This window comes from Aegilops tauschii, chromosome 7 (genome assembly GCF_002575655.3).
Source record: "Aegilops tauschii subsp. strangulata cultivar AL8/78 chromosome 7, Aet v6.0, whole genome shotgun sequence".
In the NCBI taxonomy this organism is placed as follows: Eukaryota; Viridiplantae; Streptophyta; class Magnoliopsida; order Poales; family Poaceae; genus Aegilops; species Aegilops tauschii.
Genome location: NC_053041.3, coordinates 203218222 through 203238939, shown reverse-complemented (window position 1 = coordinate 203238939; position 20718 = coordinate 203218222). Strand labels below are relative to the sequence as shown.

At 42.7% G+C, this 20718-nt stretch overlaps 1 long non-coding RNA gene across 11 annotated transcripts; it reads right to left on the bottom strand.

Annotated features, from left to right (window-relative positions):
- Window positions 1-8291: 8291 nt before the first annotated feature.
- Window positions 8292-14174, bottom strand: LOC109752538 (uncharacterized). Of its 11 annotated transcripts, XR_012190292.1 has the most exons (8): window positions 13386-14174; window positions 12932-13113; window positions 11863-12090; window positions 11460-11503; window positions 11103-11338; window positions 9965-10064; window positions 9032-9160; window positions 8292-8831 (listed from the first exon to the last, which is right to left on the bottom strand). It is a non-coding gene; the product is annotated as an uncharacterized lncRNA (long non-coding RNA). The 11 variants fall into 11 exon arrangements; XR_006666753.2 differs by having other exon boundaries at window positions 11103-11208; window positions 11319-12090; XR_012190290.1 differs by having other exon boundaries at window positions 11460-12090.
- Between the last annotated feature and the right edge of the window lie 6544 nt (window positions 14175-20718).

Below are 20718 nucleotides of genomic sequence, written 5' to 3'. Positions count from 1 at the left end.
GAAAGCTAAACAATGAAAACTAAGTGGGTGTGCATCCAACTCGCTTGCTCACGAAGACCTAGGGCAATTTGAGGAAGCCCATCATTGGAATATACAAGCCAAGTTATATAATGAAAAATTCCCACTAGTATATGAAAGTGATATCATAGGAGACTCTCTATCATGAAGATCATGGTGCTACTTTGAAGCACAAGTGTGGAAAAAGGATAGTAGCATTGTCCCTTCTCTCTTTTTCTCTCATTTTTTTCTTTTTTTGGGGCCTTCTTTTTTCTTTTCTTTTGGCCTTCTCCCCTATTTTTTCAGTCCGGAATCTCATCCCGACTTGTGGGGGAATCATAGTCTCCATCATCCTTTCCTCACATGGGACAATGCTCTAATAATGATGATCATCACACTTTTATTTACTTACAACTCAAGAATTACAACTCAATACTTAGAACAAAATATGACTCTATGTGAATGCCTCCAGTAGTGTACCGGGATATGCAATGAATCAAGAGTGACATGTATGAAAGTATTATGAACGGTGGCTTTGGCACAAATACAATGTCAACTACATGATCACGCAAAGCAATATGACAATGATGAAGCGTGTCATAGTAATTGAAATGGTGGTAAGTTGCATGGCAATATATCTCGGAATGGCTATGGAAATTCCATGATAGGTGGGTATGATGGCTGTTTTGAGGAAGGTATATGGTGGGTGTATGATACCGGCGAAAAGTGCACGGTATTAGACAGGCTAGCAATGGTGGAAGGATGAGAGTGCGTATAATCCATGGACTCGACATTAGTCATAAAGAACTCATATACTTGTTGTAAAAATCTACAAGTCATCAAAGCAAAGTATTACGCACATGCTCCTAGGGGGATAGATTGGTAGGAAAAGACCATCGCTCGTCCCCGACCACCACTCATAAGGAAGACAATCAATAAATAAATCATGCTCCGACTTCATCACATAACGGTTCACCATACGTGCATGCTACGGGAATCACAAACTTTAACACAAGTATTTCTCAAATTCATAACCACTCAACAAGCATGACTCTAATATCACCATCTTCATATCTCAAAACAATCATCAAGCATCAAACTTCTCTTAGTATTCAACGCACTTATAAGAAAGTTTTTACTCATCTTGGATGCCTATCATATTAGGACTAATTTCCCAATTTAAGCAAGTTACCATGCTGTTTTGTAGGACTCTCAAAATAATATAAGTGAAGCATGAGAGAACAATAGTTTTTATAAAACAAAACCACCACCGTGCTCTCTAAAAGATATAAGTGAAGCACTAGAGCAAAAACTATATAGCTCAAAAGCTATAAGTGAAGCACAAAGAGTATTCTAATAAATACCGAATCATGTGTGTCTCTCTCAAAAGTGTATTCAGTGAGGATGATTATGGTAAACTAAAAAGAAAAGACTCAAATCATACAAGACGCTCCAAGCAAAACACATATCATGTGGTGAATAAAAATATAGCTCCAAGTAAAGTTACCGATGGACGAAGACGAAAGAGGGGATGCCTTCCGGGGCATCCCCAAGCTTTGGCTTTTTGGTGTCCTTAGATTTACCTTGGGGTGCCTTGGGCATCCCCAAGCTTAGGCTCTTGCCACTCCTTGTTCCATAATCCATCAAATCTTTACCCAAAACTTGAAAACTTCACAACACAAAACTCAACAGAAAATCTCATGAGCTCCGTTAGCGAAAGAAAACAAAACACCACTTTAAGGTACTGTAATTAACTCATTCTTTATTTATATTGGTGTTAAACTTACTGTATTCCAACTTCTCTATGGTTTATAAACTCTTTTACTAGCCATAGATTCATCAAAATAAGCAAACAACACACGAAAAACAGAATCTGTCAAAAACAGAACAGTCTGTAGTAATCTGTAACTAACGCAAACTTCTGGAACTCCAAAAAATCAGCCAAAATAGTACTACCTAGGAAATTTGTTTATTGATCAGCAGCAACTGGAAACAATATTTTATCACGTTCTGGTGATTTTTAACAATTATTTTCGTGAACAGAAAGTTTCTGCAATTTTCAGCAAGATCAAATAACTATCATCCAAGAAGATCCTATAGGTTAAACTTGGTACAAACACTAATTAAAACATAAAAACACATCTAACCAGAGGCTAGAACAAATATTTATTCCTAAACAGAAGCAAAAAGCAAAAAAATAAAAATAAAATTGGGTTGCCTCCCAACAAGCGCTATCGTTTAACGCCCCTAGCTAGGCATAGTAGCAAGGATAGATCTAGGTATTGCCATCTTTGGTAGGCAATTCTTCAATAAGACATCTATCATCCTTTAGAGTTTCTTTCTTTCTATTAATTATCAAACTTTTAGGAACAAGATCGAAAAATTCATTTGTAGCAAATGGTTCCTTAATGATAGCAAAAATATTGGAATGAATACTTATAGATTTAAGACCCGCAGTTTCTTTACTAGAGGATTCACCCTTATTTTTAGGAACATACATAAGCTTGGAAATTTTAGTTGGAGGACTTGGAGTATTCTTTACGGAAGAAAAAGCGGTTCCCAAGTTGGTAATGATACCCTCAAGTTTATCGATTCTAGTGGAATCTTGGTTTATTCTTTCATTAACTATGGGTTCCTTCTCCTTAATATTTTTCAAAGTGACTCCTACCTTAGATCCATATTGGGTAATTTGGTTGTGGATCTTTTTATCCAGATTTTCAATTAACTCTAAGGTGGCAACTTTATTTTCAATGATTTCAAGTCTTTGCATTACACGCTCCAAAGTTAACATAGTTCCATTAACCAAGAGAGGTGGTGAGCCAAATAAATCTATCATAGCATTATAAGAGTCAAAAGTATGGCTACCCAAGAAATTCCCTCCGGTAATGGTATCAAGAATATATCTATACCAAGGATTAGCGCCTACATAAAAATTGCGGAGAAGAACGGAAGTAGATTGCTTCCTGGTAGATCTATTTTGAGCATTGCAAATTCTATACCAAGCGTCTTTTAGATTTTCTCCCTCCCTTTGTTTAAAATTGAGAACTTCATTTTCGGGAGACAACGGAGAAGATAAAGGACTAGCCATGACGACAAGGCAAGCAAAAGAAAAAGAGGCGAACGAAAAAGAGAGGGCGAATAAAACGGCAAGGGTGAAGTGGGGGAGAGGAAAACGAGAGGCAAATGGCATATATTGTAATGCGGGAGATAAGGGTTTGTGATGGGTACTTGGTATGTTGACTTTTGCGTAGACCTCCCTGGCAACGGCGCCAGAAATCCTTCTTGCTACCTCTTGAGCACTGCGTTGGTTTTCCCTTGAAGAGGAAAGGGTGATGCAGCAAAGTAGCGTAAGTATTTCCCTCAGTTTTTGAGAACCAAGGTATCAATCCAGTAGGAGGCTACGCGCGAGTCCCTCACACCTACACAAACAAATAAATCCTCGCAACCAACGCGATAAGGGGTTGTCAATCCCTACACGGTCACTTACGAGAGTGAGATCTGATAGATATGATAAGATAATATTTTTGGTATTTTTATGATAAAGATTCAAAGTAAAATAAAAGCAACGGAAATAACTAAGTGTTGGAAGATTAATATGATGGAAAATAGACCCGGGGGCCATAGGTTTCACTAGTGGCTTCTCTCAAGAGCATAAGTATTTTACGGTGGGTGAACAAATTACTATTGAGCAATTGACAAAATTAAGCATAGTTATGAGAATATCTAGGTATGATCATGTATATAGGCATCACGTCTGAAACAAGTAGACCGACTCCTGCCTGCATCTACTACTATTACTCCACACATCGACCGCTATCCAGCATGCATCTAGAGTATTAAGTTCATAAGAACAGAGTAAGGCTTTAAGCAAGATGACATGATGTAGACGGATAAATTCATGCAATATGATAAAAAAAAACCATCTTGTTATCCTCGATGGCAACAATACAATACGTGCCTTGCTGCCCCTACTGTCACTGGGAAAGGACACCGCAAGATTGAACCCAAAGCTAAGCACTTCTCCCATTGCAAGAAAGATCAATCTAGTAGGCCAAACCAAACTGATAATTCGAAGAGACTTGCAAAGATAACCAATCATACATAAAAGAATTCAGAAGATTCAAATATTGTTCATAGATAAACTTCATCATAAACCCACAATTCATCGGTCTCAACAAACACACCGCAAAAGAAGATTACATCGAATAGATCTCCACAAGAGAGGGGGGACATTGTATTGAGATCCAAAAAGAGAGAAGAAGCCATCTAGCTAATAACTATGGACCCGAAGGTCTGTGGTAAACTACTCACACTTCATCAGAGAGGCTATGGTGTTGATGTAGAAGCCCTCTGTGATTGATGCCCCCTCCGGCGGAGCTCCGGAACAGGCCCCAAGATGGGATCTCATGGGTACAGAAGGTTGCGGCGGTGGAATTAGGTTTTTGGCTCCGTATCTGATCGTTTGGGGGTACGTAGGTATATATAGGAGGAAGGAGTACGTCGGTGGAGCAACATGGGGCCCACGAGGGTGGAGGGCGCGCCCAGGGGGGTAGGCGCGCCCCCCTACCTCGTGGCTTCCTGGTAGCTTTCTTGACGTAGGGTCCAAGTCCTCTGGATCATGTTCATTCCGAAAATCATGTTCCCGAAGGTTTCATTCCGTTTGGACTCCATTTGATATTCTTTTTCTGCGAAACTCTGAAATAGGCAAAAAAACAGTAGTTCTGGGCTGGGCCTCCAGTTAATAGGTTAGTCCCAAAAATAATATAAAAGTGAATAATAAAGCCCAATAATGTCCAAAACAGAAGATAATATAGCATGGAGCAATCAAAAATTATAGATACGTTGGAGACGTATCAATTACATCGAATAGATCTCCAAGAGAATCGAGGAGAACTTTGTATTGAGATCCAAAGAGAGAGAAGAAGCCATCTAGCTAATAACTATGGACCCGAAGGTCTGAGGTAAACTACTCACACATCATCGGGGAGGCTATGGTGTTGATGTAGAAGCCCTCCGTGATCGATGCCCCCTCCGGCAAGACGCCGGAAAAGGCCCCAAGATGGGATCTCACGGGTACAGAGAGTTGTGGCGGTGGAAATAGGGTTTTAGCTCTTGTTCTGATGGTTTGGGGGTACGTATGTATATATAGGAGGAAGAAGTAGGTCGGTGGAGCCACGAGGGTGGAGGGTGCGCCCAGGGGGGTAGGCACGCCCCCCTGCCTCGTGGCCTCCTCGTGTGTTGCTTGACGTCCACTCCAAGTCCTCTAGATCACGTTTGTTCCAAAAATCACGTTCCCGAAGGTTTCATTCCGTTTGGACTCCGTTTGATATTCCTTTTCTGCGAAACACTGAAATAGGCAAAAAACAGCAATTTGGGCTGGGCCTCTGGTTAATAGGTTATTCCCAAAAATAATAAAGAAGTGTATAAATAAGCCCATTAAACATCCAAAACAGAATATAATATAGCATGGAACAATCAAAAATTATAGATACGTTGGAGACGTATCACTCGCCTCTGCGTCAGCCTGTGCTGCGGTCACGGCTGCGGTAAGGCTCTTTGCGTGCTCGACGAGGTGCTCCTCCTCCTCCCGTAGGAACTCGATGTAGCGCGCAAGGTCGCTGACGCATGTGCGAGCCTCCACCTCCACCTCCCTCCTTCGGGCGGCGGTGGCGGAGTGGGTGATGATCCCGGCGGTCGATGGTGGGCTGGCGGCCACGGCGGTCGATGATGGGGTTGGGGCCACGACGGCCACCTCCCGCCTTCGGGCCTCGGTGGTGGAGCGGGTGATGGCCGGCAGTGGGGTGGCGGCCACGACGGCCACCTCCCGCCTTCGGGCCGCGGCGGCGGAGCGGGCGATGGCCCTGGCTTTTGACGGTTGTGTGGCGGCAACGGCGGCCGGTAACAGCTGCCGACGGGCAGTGGTGGCGGAACGTGTGGTGGGTGTTCCGCGCACACCCAACAGGGACGCCATGCGCACTACACTACACCGCGGACTGAGCCGCCGCCGCGGTGTAGCCTCCCAGCTGGAGCTGTCCTCTGATGATGACGGAGTGGCTGAGCGATGACGACGGACCGGTGCCATTGGCGATTGTGGTAGAAGCAAACGAGATAAGCTACAGGGAGGGAGGGGAAAATGCTACGCAGGACTCGCCGGCCGTGAGGGTTTATATAGCAAGCCGGTAAGCATTGGAATTTTGGGGGATTCACTACTAGGAAAAGGCCTACTAGTGGCGCACCAGTTTTGCCTACTAATGGCGCACTACTGGTGTGCCACTAGTACCACGCCACTAGTATTTTTTACTAATGGCACACCACTGGTGCGCCATTAGTATAGGCCACAGTGCGCCATTAGTATTTCTGAATTTTGAAGGCGGGAAAATAGTAGTGGCGCACCGTCTAACCCCCACCGTGCGCCATTGCTATTTTTGAATTTTGAATTTGGATCTGGATCGCGATTTTTTTGCCCATATTTTGCTCGTTTTTTCAAATTTTGTTCTCGTTTTTGGATCTTGTACGTTATTTTGCTTTGCCGGAGAGGAGTTCGCCGGAGAGGAGGGCCGAGGTCACCGGAGAGGCGCTTGCCTACATCGCCGGAGAGGAGGAGGAGGTCACCGGAGAGGAGTTCACCGGAGCATCGGAGAGGAGGAAGGAGAAACCATGAGGGGAGGGGAGGAGAGGAGGGAGGAGAGCTCACCGGAGAGGAGGGAGGAGGAGCTCACCGGAGAGGAGGGAGGGAGGAGCTCACCGGAGAGGAGGGAGGAGGAGCTCACCGGAGAGGAGGGAGGAGAAACCGTGAGGGGAGCGGAGGAGAGGAGGGAGGAGGAGGTCGCCGGAGAGGAGGAGGGTAGTATGGTGGAGGAGAGAAGGGGAGATGGAGTGGAGGAGAGGAGGAGATGGAGTGGAGGAGAAGAATGAAGAGGTAAGGAGGAGAGGACCACGCCCAGCCATATATACGGCATAGTAATGGCGCACCGTGGGCAGGTGCGCCATTACTAACTTTTTTTATTTTTTTTATTTATTTTGAATTTTGAAGGCGGGAAGATAGTAACGGCGCACCATGGGCAGGTGCGCCATTAGTAAGTTTGAATTTTTCTGAATTTTTTTGCCTCTCCAGATCTTAAAAGCCCCGTATCTTTTTCTCTGTTAGGTTTTTGAGGATTTTGAAAATGTTTAACGGGGTTCCCCTAGTTAAATTCGGATGTAACTTTTCGAGTAGATGATTTTTCATATTAAAAACTTTTTCATCCGAGTTCGTATGCAAAAGTTATGCCCAGTTTACAAATTCTCGAGAGATTTTGCAAAAAAGTCGAAAATTCATGTTTGTAAATTTTGCTAACAACTAGACCACATATCACATGGGAATCTTATTTTCTTTTATTTTTTTGACATTTCTATCATTTTTTTAACTGAAAAGGCGGTCCAGGGGGGTGCATTCGGGGGAATGTTTGGGCCAAACTACTAATGGCGCACCGTGGGAGTGGTGCGCCATTACTAGTTCAACTAGTAATGGGGCACCACACCCACGGTGCGCCATTAGTAGTTTAAAAAATAAAATAAAATAAAAATTTGAAAAAAAATTGAAACATATTTACTAATGGCGCGCCGTGGGAGTGGTGCGTCATTACTAGTTGAACTAGTAATGGCGCACTATCCCCTGGTGCGCCATTACTAGTTTAAAAAAAATTACTAATGGCGCACCGTGGATGTGGTGCGCCATTAGTATTTGCACACTAATGGCGCACCAACACATGGTGCGCCATTACTATTTAGTAATGGCACACCACATGCACAGTGCGCCATTAGTGTCCACTAGTAGAAGGCCCGTGCGTTGCTACGGGCAAAAGCCGAATTCCCATGCGTTGCCACGGAATAATAAAAATATGAGCACGTTGATCAAACTATTCTTCCAATTTAGAAATACGGGTTAAGCATGGTTACATTCAGATTTCATCATGCAACGACAAATATAAATTCTCTTCACTTTTTTCCTTCTGGCAATCTTCGTATGTCTTTAACTAACCAAATCGATCGCCACCACCACCCAAGAACTCATAACTGAATATATATCATCCATTTTTAAGAAGTATTAGTACTCTCTCTCTCTCTAAAGAAGAAATATAAGAGTGTTTCAATCACTAAAGTAGTGAATCTAAACCCTCTTATATTTCTTTACGGAGGGAGTACCAGTCAACTTCACGCATCCATGTGTCACTATTATAAGGTACACAAAGATTGACAGTCAATATTACAAGGTACATAAAGATTGACAATCACTATTACAAGGTATACAAAGATTGACAAATTCACGTAAGCCTCTTATTTCAGCAATAATAGCACAATCAATGCAACCTTCAAATAATAAGCTCATTGTATATAGGAAAGGTTCCATTTATCTTGAATCAAGATTTTTCAATAATAAGTTGGATATTTATCTAATGTTTTTGAAGCCGGGGGATATGTATACAATTAGTATCTTTATTACAAACACAATGGCCTGGTCGTGGTCACAGCAGCAGGCGTCGAGGTCTTCATGGTGCCACCGCTCTCCTTTCGCCTCTCCGCCAAGTTGAGAGACGGTGCGACGACGGCAAACCTGTCACCGGCCTTTAAGTCCGTCCGCTTTCACGCCGGCCACGGTGGTCAACCTCGCCCCAAGCATCGACTTCTTCAGATGCGCGATGGCAGATGCCTCGCTCTCCCTCGGAAACACCATGATGGACACAATCGACCTTGCCCTGCCCGCCGGCATGGTCGCCATCGCAAGCATCACCTTCCCGTCTAGCCCGCGCTCGCCGACCGCCTCTCCCACAACCCGCTCAACAACTACCCGGCTCCTGCTTCCATGAAAATGCAATATATTTCATAGTCACCAAAAGGCAACAAAAGTAAGATCACCAATTAAATCCTAGTATGATGAAACATTTATGCCGAAATAGATACGAAGCAACTCATAGATTAAAGTTAAATCTAGCAATATAGTACACGTGGCACCAGAGTAAACCCCATATTAAACAATGTGGTAGATAGTGTTTACCTGAATGCTGACAGAGGTATACCAAGTAACAAAGCTAGTTACAGCCAAAGCTCGATGCCTCCAAACCAAAGTTTAACTCCTAACAGGAAATGTCTCCAAATCAAGCTAGCTGCGGCCAAACTTTGAAACCTGAAAAAATGGAGGGGAAAACGAAATCAGGAAAGGCAAGAGAAAGAAAGTCATATAGGATAAAATTATCTCACTGCTCCAAACATATACAGTACTGCTAAGAAATCTCCTTATTAGTTCTTTTATAGAATTAGCCCACTGATGAGATAAGATAGTAAATATAGTTATTTCTTACAACAATCTTTGGAAGATTAGTATTAAACATATACATCGGGAATTCACAAAAAAAAAACATATACATCGGGAGAAGAAGTGGTTTTTTCCAAAGAACCAACTGAACAAAGAAACTACAATTAATAAAGTAACACATAGTCCGTGATGTAATTCGTAGCAGTACAGGTCCGCTGATGTTACCGCACAAACACAAATTACCTGAAGCCTGCCAATCAAATTGAGTACGGTATGTATTAAAAGAACTACTATGTGAGCTAAGGAAGCAGCATCGAGGACGCAAGGAAATACGATTGTCACTTGTCAATACATTCCCCTAATCTCCCGAATTATACACTACATGCTCATACACTTCTATTTTTGCATCCTATATTATGTTTGATAGCTCAGTTGTTCCTGAATTACACCAAATAGAATATCAATTCTTTTGGAAAAGGTAGACATCCATATAAAAGACATGGTGTTTAAATACTTTTATTAAAAGCCATAACTTAAGTTCACAGAGGCAATAGAACAAATTATCTATAGTTTCCTTGTGCTCTAGATTGTAGGTTCATCACAGGTGCAAGATAAGAAATTAAATTGCTTTGAAGAATATAAATATAGCAAATGAAGAAATCAGCCGCTGCCTACCGGACTCAGGTTTGCAGCATACAAACATATATACAGACCATGAATGTACTATGACTTCAGAAGAATATGCATTAATCCGCCATATTGTAGGGAAACAAATCTGGAGCACAAAGTAGAGAGAAACACCTGTAACACACGTGCATGATATAACACTACCTGAATGTAACAAAATATAATTGTATTTCTAATGGAACAAAATAGAGCTGTGGGCATTAACACTGTATTTGGGCATGGTACTCAAGATGCTTCTTTATTTTTTGTTCTTATTACATCATGTACACTTCAAAGAGAGGCGCCGACTCTACAACTTTTCAAGCATCAAACTATATAAGAGTAATTACCCGTGCATTTTGCCACTGTTTGTTAGAAATACATCACATCAGAGATGCAGAACCCATTTTCTCTTAGGTCAATAACAAACATTAAACCTTGGAGACGGGATTAGCAATTCCGTGGAACATTAACTTCTCCCACTGGTTCAATACACTCTTCAATTTTGATGCTTATTTTAGCAGCATGGTAAATGCCATTTGCTGCTTCAATACACTATATATGCATGGTTATGCAAATCAAAATTGAAAGATGGACTGCTGCAGAAGTGTAGAAAACATGCATGGTGGTGTTGTAAGAGTGAATACTTATTTATGAGATAAATCGGCATATGAGCTGATACTGTATAAATTAGGAAGAAAAAATTGAACTATGCACCATTGAAAGACAAATTATGAAGTCCACATTTTTGCTGAGACATATTGCAGATTTATATTAGCATTCAACATCTATTCACAGAAGACAAAAAAGGTCAGTCGATTTGCAAAGCACACATCTGCATGAATATGTCACAAGTTATATGTTTGTCTTAAGGTTACAGAATGATGATCAATTCTCAGGGTAAAACTAACTGTAACATGCCTCTCATTATTATTTTTGTTAGAGAAGAAGTTACATTTGCTACGTACTAAAATTGTTGGGGTTCCAGACCTTGGGTTATCTGAAGTGTGGGTAAGTTGTAGAGGTTAACAGCATGGACATCATTCCAATTTTACGGCATGGGCAAAAACATGTCAGAATGCAAGTATGCAGGTCATGTATCCCATTGTTTCTGCTTCTGCAATGAATATGTTGAAAGGTGAGTTACCTATTAGGGAGAGACTCAGCTCAATGTCCGCAGCTGAAATCAGTGTATCCTCTTTCTGTCAACCTTCTGTATCTTTGAAATCTTCAAGCTCATGTCATGGTATTTGCTTCAAGGACAACAAACAAATCAGGTATGTGATCCAACAAGAGAAAGGCAATTTAACAAATCCATTCAGAAATTGAGAGGTTGATAGCATTTTACTTATGTGATGACTACCTCGACCAAAATCCATATATCTTGGAAGATGCAGGGCACCAATCAGAACCATATTAAAGCAGTAGACAGAGAGGTCCGCGAAGAAGAAATAAATGCAAGAACAGAAAAAGGGAAAAGGAAAAGGAAAGTGAAGTGTATTACTGTATTGATGCCACGACGAACATACGACCTCGACCCCTTATCACCTACAGTGCAACACGGAGGAATGAAGAAACAATTTCTAGTCCCAAGACTGATGCTGGATTCTACATTGTTGAATCTTTAGATGCATTGGTAAGTGGATATATAATGAAACTGCAACAATACAAAGCTAAATAGATTCTTATAAAAGGATTAAATAATCAACTAAAGGAATGTCTAAAGATGAAAATTATTTGCATCAGACCCATCGGAAGTAGCTTTTGCCATGTAGTTTATGAGCTAAAGCTGAGCATTTACTAATCGATAAAAGCATCAAGCATCATCAGCTATAAAACAAACTACATTTTCTAATAAGATGGCACAGGCATGAAATGCCGAAGAAGCAGTCATGAGAAATCTGGACCTTCCTCGAGTTGCCTTTGTGTAAATAGGAGGCATTTTTGTCTATGTAACCCTGAGAGCACAGAACCAAGCATGAGAAATCTGAACCTTCCTCGAGTTTCCTTTGTGTAAACAGGAAAATTGAAATCCTTTGCCACACATCTGAACCTTCCAAGAAGCTGCTATCAGGGTTACACAAAGGCAACAAAAACTACTCTGAAAATTTCATTGATAGCTAGAGATCTTGGTCCTGACAAGCAAAATAGGCAGTCATGTTTTTATTTAACAAAAGAATCTAGCATATTTACTTCAGTTTAATTAAACCTCCAACGGAGACTAACAAATGATGGAGGATGCAGCCATCATTGCAAAAGCTTCGCCAGCATCAAAAGTTGGAGCACCCCGCTGAACGGATAAGGTACTCTTATACTACATGCTCACATTGCCAAACACTCCATAAGAATAATAAACAATAACATTCAAATTTATTTCAAATGGTAGAATATTCATCAAATCAAACAAATCAATATTGCTTGACGTGATCTCACTCCTGCGTAGTGCTTGCTATGTGTTCATCATCTACTTACGCCTCATGGGTGTTTCGCTTCGTGGCTGAGGACTTCGACGATCAAGAGGCGTTTCTTTTGTACTCCCTCCGTTCCTAAATAGAAGTCTTTATATAGATTTCAATATGGACTACTTACGAAGCAAAATGAGTGAATCTACTTACGCCTCATTTTTCACCATGAATGTTATTTCGTGGTGAAAAATTTGCAAGTTGCTAAAACTTTTGATCTAATTTCATGTCTCAAAATTTCATATTTTTTTATTCTATTTTTCATTTTCTTTTAAATTTACTGTTCATGGATGGTGTAGGTGCATCTGGGAGTAGAAAATCCACTCTGTTATATTTTTATATTGCATGGTTTGTTTCATGTCTTGTAAGCTGGTCCTACAGCACCATGTACCTTGTATCGTGTTTCTTTTGCCTTTTCTATTTTTCAGGGTGACATTAATTTAATGTCGGGTCTATGCCTTCTTTCTAAAAAAATCAAGATGTTCATGTAAGCAATGTAGGAGCGATAACCCACCTCTCTTTGCTTCTCTTCTTTTCTCTTGTCCTGCTGCGCATTGAAAATATTCTCTGACTTCTTCGGAGTGACATCCATCCATTCCCAAATTCATGTGCAGACTCATGGCGAAGCTCCACACGGCTTGTTCAGATTTGACTATGCCATGACTTCTCAATTTTCTGACAAGGATTGGTGCAGATCTAAATAGGAAAGGTAACAAAAAATAATCATCAGAGTCATGTTGCACCAAAATCAAACAATTTCTCTATATCTCTGCCACTCAGTCAAAATGTGTATGCACTAAATTAGAGAGCACATGAGAAACTGTTTAAGCAGCATAAATGGATGATTACTACGGTTGTGAGCTCTAATTAAGCTAGGTGTTCAGGCATACAGTAATCAAAACAAATGGCACAACCGAACTAACGATGAGCAATATGATGCACATAGATTACAGGTGCCTGAATCTAACCTAGAGATAGAAGCTTGGTGATGCCTTCGGCAAGTTCAACGACCTCGCCGGCCCGCAGCACAGGGTCAACGGTGCCATGACAACAAAGGACCCTAGCTGAGGCAATCGTCCACGACGTGATCTTCCTCGTCTGCATTGTCGAAGTCTTCTCACCCCAGCCCCCGGTCGAGTTGCCGTCGATCGGGAGTTCCGAGGATTGAGTGGCTGTGCAGATCAAATCGGCGGGCATCAAGACCTGCAGCGCTCAGCAAGGAGCTATGCGGGGCGGCACCATGGGAGCCACACGAGCGACATGCGAGGTTGGGGCGCTCCTTGGCCGCGGGAGGCGAGCAGGGAGAGACAGAAGAGCGGCGGCGTGGTGGCGTGCTTCAATGACGGCGAGGTCGATGGTGGGAAGGCGTGACCAGATCGACCTGTCGCGCAGCCGGCCGCCACCGCTCGCAGACAGAGAGAGAGATGTGAGAGGGGAGGGACTTCCATGGGAGAGAAGAGAGGATGCGTTGACCTGTGGAGCTCGCCGTCGGATGCGTCATGTGTGTCGCCGCCGCCGCAAGGGAGACAGGTCATGGAGGAGACCGCGCGGGCGCGAGCGCCGTTGCGATGCGCGAGTTGTGGGAGAAGACCGGAGCGATGCAGGCGTGGCGGCGCGGGATCCGGCAGGTGGTCGGACGGGTGTGGCTGGAGGTGGGGGGGGGGAAGGGAAGGAGGAGGCCGAGCCAAGCGGTGGCGGCGCAACCTCTATGAACCCTAGGCGTGAGAGGGGATCGAGCGCATAGGAGAGGGAGGAGAGGAGCGTCTCGTGGGTGCGGGCTGAATGATTAAAAAACCGGTTGAAAAAAAACCAGTCGAAAAAAACCCAGACGAAAGTGGGGGGACTATTCAACCAACTCGTCCATTAGGAGTAGAGATATTGGCTATAGCTGTTTTTGTAGTAGTGATTTCACCGAGTCGGGCGGGAAGCTTGCGTGGGAACCTGCGAGGTTGTGCGGGAACAGGCTCACCGACGATTCATTGGCGCCACTTTGAGCCACCGTTTGGCCAAAAGAACGCCCTCGCGCGCTGCGCAAGCTTGCGCTGTAAGCCGTCTGCGACAGCGGGGTGACAATACGTGCGAGAGGAGGACGAAAGGACACGTACACATACGGTTAATACAAAAAAACGTTTGCGATTTAATTGCCGACTACACCCCGTCCTGGTTTATAAGTAGAATTTAACTAATAAAATACGAATGCATGTCGCCAAAGATTATATCGTTGGATTCGTATTTGAACATAGTTTCCAGTTATACAATTTTTGTAACATGCATTAACACTTTTTTGGTTAAATTTAAGGTTATATACCAGCAAGCGTTTGCCCGCAACACACACGGCTTATTCCATCACAAACAGCTCGGATGGATCAACTGTATGCCACATATTGCACACGCAACTCTAATCTGATTCATGCTTGATGTCTTCGACATCGCTCGCACAGTTTGTCTTATTTGCCACGTATCACTGTGCCGGCCTCTGCTCGCGTCCCTCGGCAAGCTCTGCTCGCCGTTAGGCGCCGCAGCGCGCAGTGCTCGCCCTTAGGCGCCGCGGCGCGTTTTGCTCGCGTCCGTTGGCGTGGATAGCTTTTCCTTGCGTGTTCAACTGCTATATGCATATATATATATGGTTGCTCGCCGTTGAGGCGACCACGGAGCGCTCTGCTCGTGTCTCTCCGCGCACGCTCTACCAGCGGTTGGGCGTGCGCACGATCACGTCGGGGCCCCATATGCATGCGGTTGCGCCGCACGCATTGCCACACGATGCAGTTACGTGCGACACGATGGAGTTACGCGCTGCAAATTAGAACTGCCATCAGGGTCTGCCGATATTCCTGGCCGTTCGTCTTCCCATTTAATTCCCGCAGCCATTATAACCTTAGTCTCTTCAACCTTTCGATCGCGCCCCACAACACAACAAGCACACCCATGTCGACACATAGAGAGGGGATGTCTCACGGCGCTCCAATGGAGTTTGGCGAGCATAGAGTGGAGACCCACGCGAGGGAGACGGATCTCTCAGTGGTGTACACCATCGACCCGGCCATGATGGACGACTACATCAACAGCGTTGAGCAGTTGGTTGCTCGAGACAAGTACAAGGTGGTCGGCATGACCTCCAGTACACCGCTGGTCGTCCCGGCATAGATCACAAGGTTGCCGTCGCCCAGTTGTGCGTGCGCCATCATGTCCTCATCTACCACTACTGCATGGCCACAGAGCCTTGCGACCGTTTCAACAGGTTTGTCGACAGCACCGACTACAAGTTCGCCACGGTGGAAACCACCGATGATGTAAAAGCGCTCAGTGTTACGGGCTTGGCCTGCAAGAGCCTTGTCGAAATCCGTGACCACTACAGGGTCTGGGGCAGCACGAAGAAGGACTCCCTGGTTGAACTCACCTCGGCCATCATCGACCCCTACTACGTAAAGATGAAGCAGGATGCCCAGAGAACAAGTCCCGTATCCCGGCACAGGGCCTAGATGCGGCAACTGGATGAACCTCACCTCAAGTTCGGGGCCAAGAACGTGTACACATGCTACGAGATGCACAGGTGGATCGTTGACATGAGGAAGTGCCTCGTTACCCAAATCGACGAGCCCGGATCGAGCCACAAGCAGAGCAAGCGTCATAAGAAGTAGATGATGATCAGATGGTCGTTTATGCTAGTTAATCATGCATGTAATATATAGTTTACTTTATTGGTGTGTGGAAATATCATGTGTGTAGTAGCCACCTATGTAATTATGCACGTAATAGTTTACTTTGGTGTGTGCAAATGCCATGGTTGTAGTAGCCACCTATGTAAGTGGATGTTTAATTTGGTTATGCAACCATGTCCTTATATATATATATATATATATATATATATATATATATATATATATATATATATATATATATATATATATATATATATACATATATATATGTTGTTGTTCTGTATGTAATCCCATCGCACAACACACACGTCTTATTAGCAGCAACCCTCTGTGTTATGATCGGTCTTCGCACACATTTCTGATTACAGACCTGTTTGTCGCGTATCACACACATCTTGTTAAGTTGAACCGTTTCTATTCTCTTGTCTCAACACAAACAGTTCATCCAAGTGAACCGCATGCCATATATCTCACACACCTTGATCTGGCTGGTCGTTTCTTTTGTGTTGCCTAATCACAAACAGTTCATCCGAGTGAACCATATGCTGTACATTGCACACACCTTCATCTGACTGCCCGTTTCTTTTGTTCCTCCTCATTGCAAACAATTAATTGTACTGAAGTGTATGCCCTGCATCGCACACACAACTACAATATGAACCATGTTTGATGCATCCTCCATCGCAAATGTTTTACACCTTTTTTGATGGTTTTTTACACCATCGTTTACAATTATTGCATCGCACACAGTTTCGTCGAAGGGTCTCTGATCGTAGTGTCGCGTTAGCAGCATCCTGCAGTAGCGTAATGTGAGGAGTGGGGATTTCCATGCAACGGATGCACTAGAGCTGTAAGTGTATGAAAGCTTTCCTAATGCAGCTAGGTGGGTGTGCATCCAACTTGCTTGCTCATGAAGACCTGGAGCATTTGAGGAAGCTCGTCATCAGAATATACAAGCCAAGTTCTATAATGTAAAGATCCCACTAGCATAATCATGAAGTATATGAAAACTCCCTACATGAGGTACATGGTGCTACTTTGAAGCACAAGTATGGTAAAAGGATAGAAGCATGCCCCTTCTCTGTTTTTCTCTCTTTTTTTTTCTTTCCCCTTTTTATGGGTTCTTTTTGGATTCTTTTTTAGAACAGTCGACCTCATTCTCACCTTTTCGAGGACTCATAACTGCACCATTCTTTTCCTCACTGGGACCATGCTCCAATAATGATGATCATCACACTTGTATTTACTTACAACTTCAGGACAGATATAATGAGTCTTATATGTGATAGAGCATATCATATCACGGGATTTGGATGCATCGGCGAAGTTTGCACCGAGTCTAGAGGTGAGAACGGGCAATGCACGGTGTCGAAGAGGCTAGCAAAATATTGATAGGTGGGAGTGCTTAAGTCCACAAACTCACATTCATATACTTATTGTGAAAATTTCAAATCCCTCGAAGCAAATTACTACTCGCATGCCCCTAGGGGGGTTGCAGGAGTTAACCATTGTGCGCCCCCAATCCAAACAAGACAATGGATTTCAATCAATAATAAATTATGCTCCAACTTCATCGGAAAACTAGAGCTATGCGTGCATGCTTTGGGAATCGCAAACTTCATCATTGATACTTTTACTAAACTACAATCACCCACTAGTACACCCACATATTACAATCTTAATACCGCAAAACTATTGCAAGGAATCATATATACCATTCAATGGTCTACAAGTTTTATGCTGGATTTTATGACTAACTATGTGAATGACCAACTCCTATTAACTCTCTAAGTAGATATAAGTGAATCAAGAGAGTTTAATTATTTCTGCAAAATACTTATCCAAGATCTAGCAAATATAAGTGAAGCAAAAGAGCATTATACAAATAACAGTTTTATTTCCAAATGTAGAGAAATGAGCATCCAAACATCAAATGATATAAGTGAGGCGCATGAAGCATTCTACAAAGTCTTACTCAAAAGATATAAGGGAAGTGCAAAGATCATTCTATAAATCAACCAAGGACTATCTCATGCCAGCATGGTGCATCACTAAAATAAAAATAAAAAGCACATGACGCTTGATATGTCTCCAACGTATCTATAATTTATGAAGTATTCATGCCATGTTTATTATAATTTTGTATGGTTTTGGTGCACTTTTATATGTTTTTTATGGATTAACTTATTAACCTAGTGCCCAGTTCCAGTTGTTGTTTTTGCATGTTTTTTGTTTCGCAGAAATACCATACCAAACGAAGTCCAAATGCGATAAAAATATACGGAGATTTTTTATGGAATCTATGTGCCCGAGGGATCCACAAGACAACAGGGTGCGACCTACCCCCAGGATGCACCCCCTTGCCTTGTGGGCACCTCAAAGGTTGGTTGTAGCCCTTCTTTTGCCATAAGAAAGATAATTTCCAGATAAAATCCCCTCAAAATTTTATCCCAATAGGAGTTACGGATCTCCAAGAATATAAGAAATGGTTTTCGGCCAGAAAATAGTAGTGAGAAACATAAGACAACATAGAGACCCAATCTAGGGGAGAGCTCCCTCTCCCCCCTCCCCCCGGAACACCGCCGGGGACGTCTCCTCCATCAGCATCACCACCAACTTCTCCTCTGTTCCCATGGTGATGTGTGAGTAGTTCACCCCCGAGGCTGAGGGTATGTACCAGTAGCTATGTGTTTGATCTCTCTCTCTCTCTCTCTCTTGTGTTCTTGATTTGGCATGATCTTGATGTATCATGAGCTTTGTTAATATAGTTGGATAATATGGTGTTCTTCCCTCTCTATCTTGTTGTGATGAATTGAGTCTTGCTCTCTGAGGTTTTGTTATGTTGTATTGAATATTGGATTTGAGATCACTTGATGTATGTCTTGCATGTGGATACCCATGGTGACAATGGGGTATTCTACTGAGTTACTTGATGTATGTTTTGGTATTCAGCTTGCGGATTCCTGTGGGACATTAGGTTAATCAATGCATAGGGGTTGACACACGTTTTTGTCCTACGTTCTTCGATAGAAACTTTGGAGTGATTCTTTGTCGTGCATTGAGGTATTGTTATATGATTCAATTATGCTAGCATTGTTGAGAGATTGCACTGGTGAAAGTATGATCCCTAGGCCTTGTTTTCAAGCATTTCAATACTTCTTGTGCTCCATTTTATCACTTGCTACCTTGCTGTTTTTATATTTTCAGATTACAAAAAATCAATACCAAACGGAGTCCAAATGGAACGAAACTTTTTGACGATTTTTCTTGGACCACAAGACACCCTGGAAGCTTCGAGATGAGGCTAGAAGAGCCACGAGGAGACGACAAGCTCAGGGGGCACACCAAAAATACTTTTCCACCACCGCAAGTTTCTATCTCCGTGAGATCCCATCTGGGGACCTTTTTCGGTACTCTGCCGGAGGGGGATTCGATCACAAAGGGCTTCTACATCAACCTTGCTGCCCTTCCAATGATGTGTGAGTAGTTTACCACAGACCTACAGGTCCATAGCTAGTAGCTAGATGGCTTCTTCTCTCTCTTTGATCTTCAATACAATGTTCTCCTCAATGTTCTTGGAGATCTATTCGATGTAATCTTCTTTTGCGGTGCGTTTGTTGAGATCCTATGAATTGTGGGTTTATGATCAGATTATCTATGAATATTATTTGAGTCTTCTCTGAACTCTTTTATGCATGATTTATATAGCTTGTATTTCTCTCTGATCTAATGATTTGGTTTGGCCAACTAGATTGATTTTTCTTGCAATGGGAGAGGTGCTTTGTACTGGGTTCAATCTTGCGGTGCTCAATCCCAATGACAGAAGGGGACATGACACATATTTGTATTGTTGCCATTAAGGATAAAAAGATGGGGTTTGTTCATATTGATTGGATCTATCCCTCTACATCATGTCATCTTGCTTAAGGTGTTACTCCGTTCTTGTTAACTTAATACACTAGATGCATGCTGGATAGCGGTCGATGTGTGGCGTAATAGTAGTAGATGCAGGCCGGAGTCAGTCTACTTTTGACGGACATGATGCCTATATACATGATCATTTCCTTAGATATCGTCATAACTATGCACTTTTCTATCAATTGCTCAACAGTAATTTGTTTACCCACCATATGCTTTCTTTCGAGAGAAAAGCCTCTAGGGAAAACTATGGGCCCCGGGTCTATCTTTATCATATTATTTTCAGATCTATAAAATCAAAAACACAAAAATACCTTGCTGCAATTTATTTACTTTTATTTTATTTCACGCTTTTACTTACTTTTATATCTATCACTATCAGATCTCATCCTTGCAAGTAACCGTGAAGGGATTGACAACCCCTTTATCGCGTTGGGTGCAAGTATTTGTTTGTTTGTGTAGGTGCAATTATTGGAGACTTGTATGTTCCTCCCACTGGATTGATACCTTGGTTCTTAACTGAGGGAAATACTTATCTCTACTTTGATGCATCACCCTTTCCTCTTCAAGGGAAAAACCAATGCAAGCTCAAGAAGTAGCACTCTATCCCAGTGACAGAAAGGGACAAGACACTACTTGTATTGTTGTAATTAAGGGTAAAATGATGGGGTTTATTCATATTAGTTGAGTTTACTTTGTCTACATCATGTCATCTTGCTTAAGG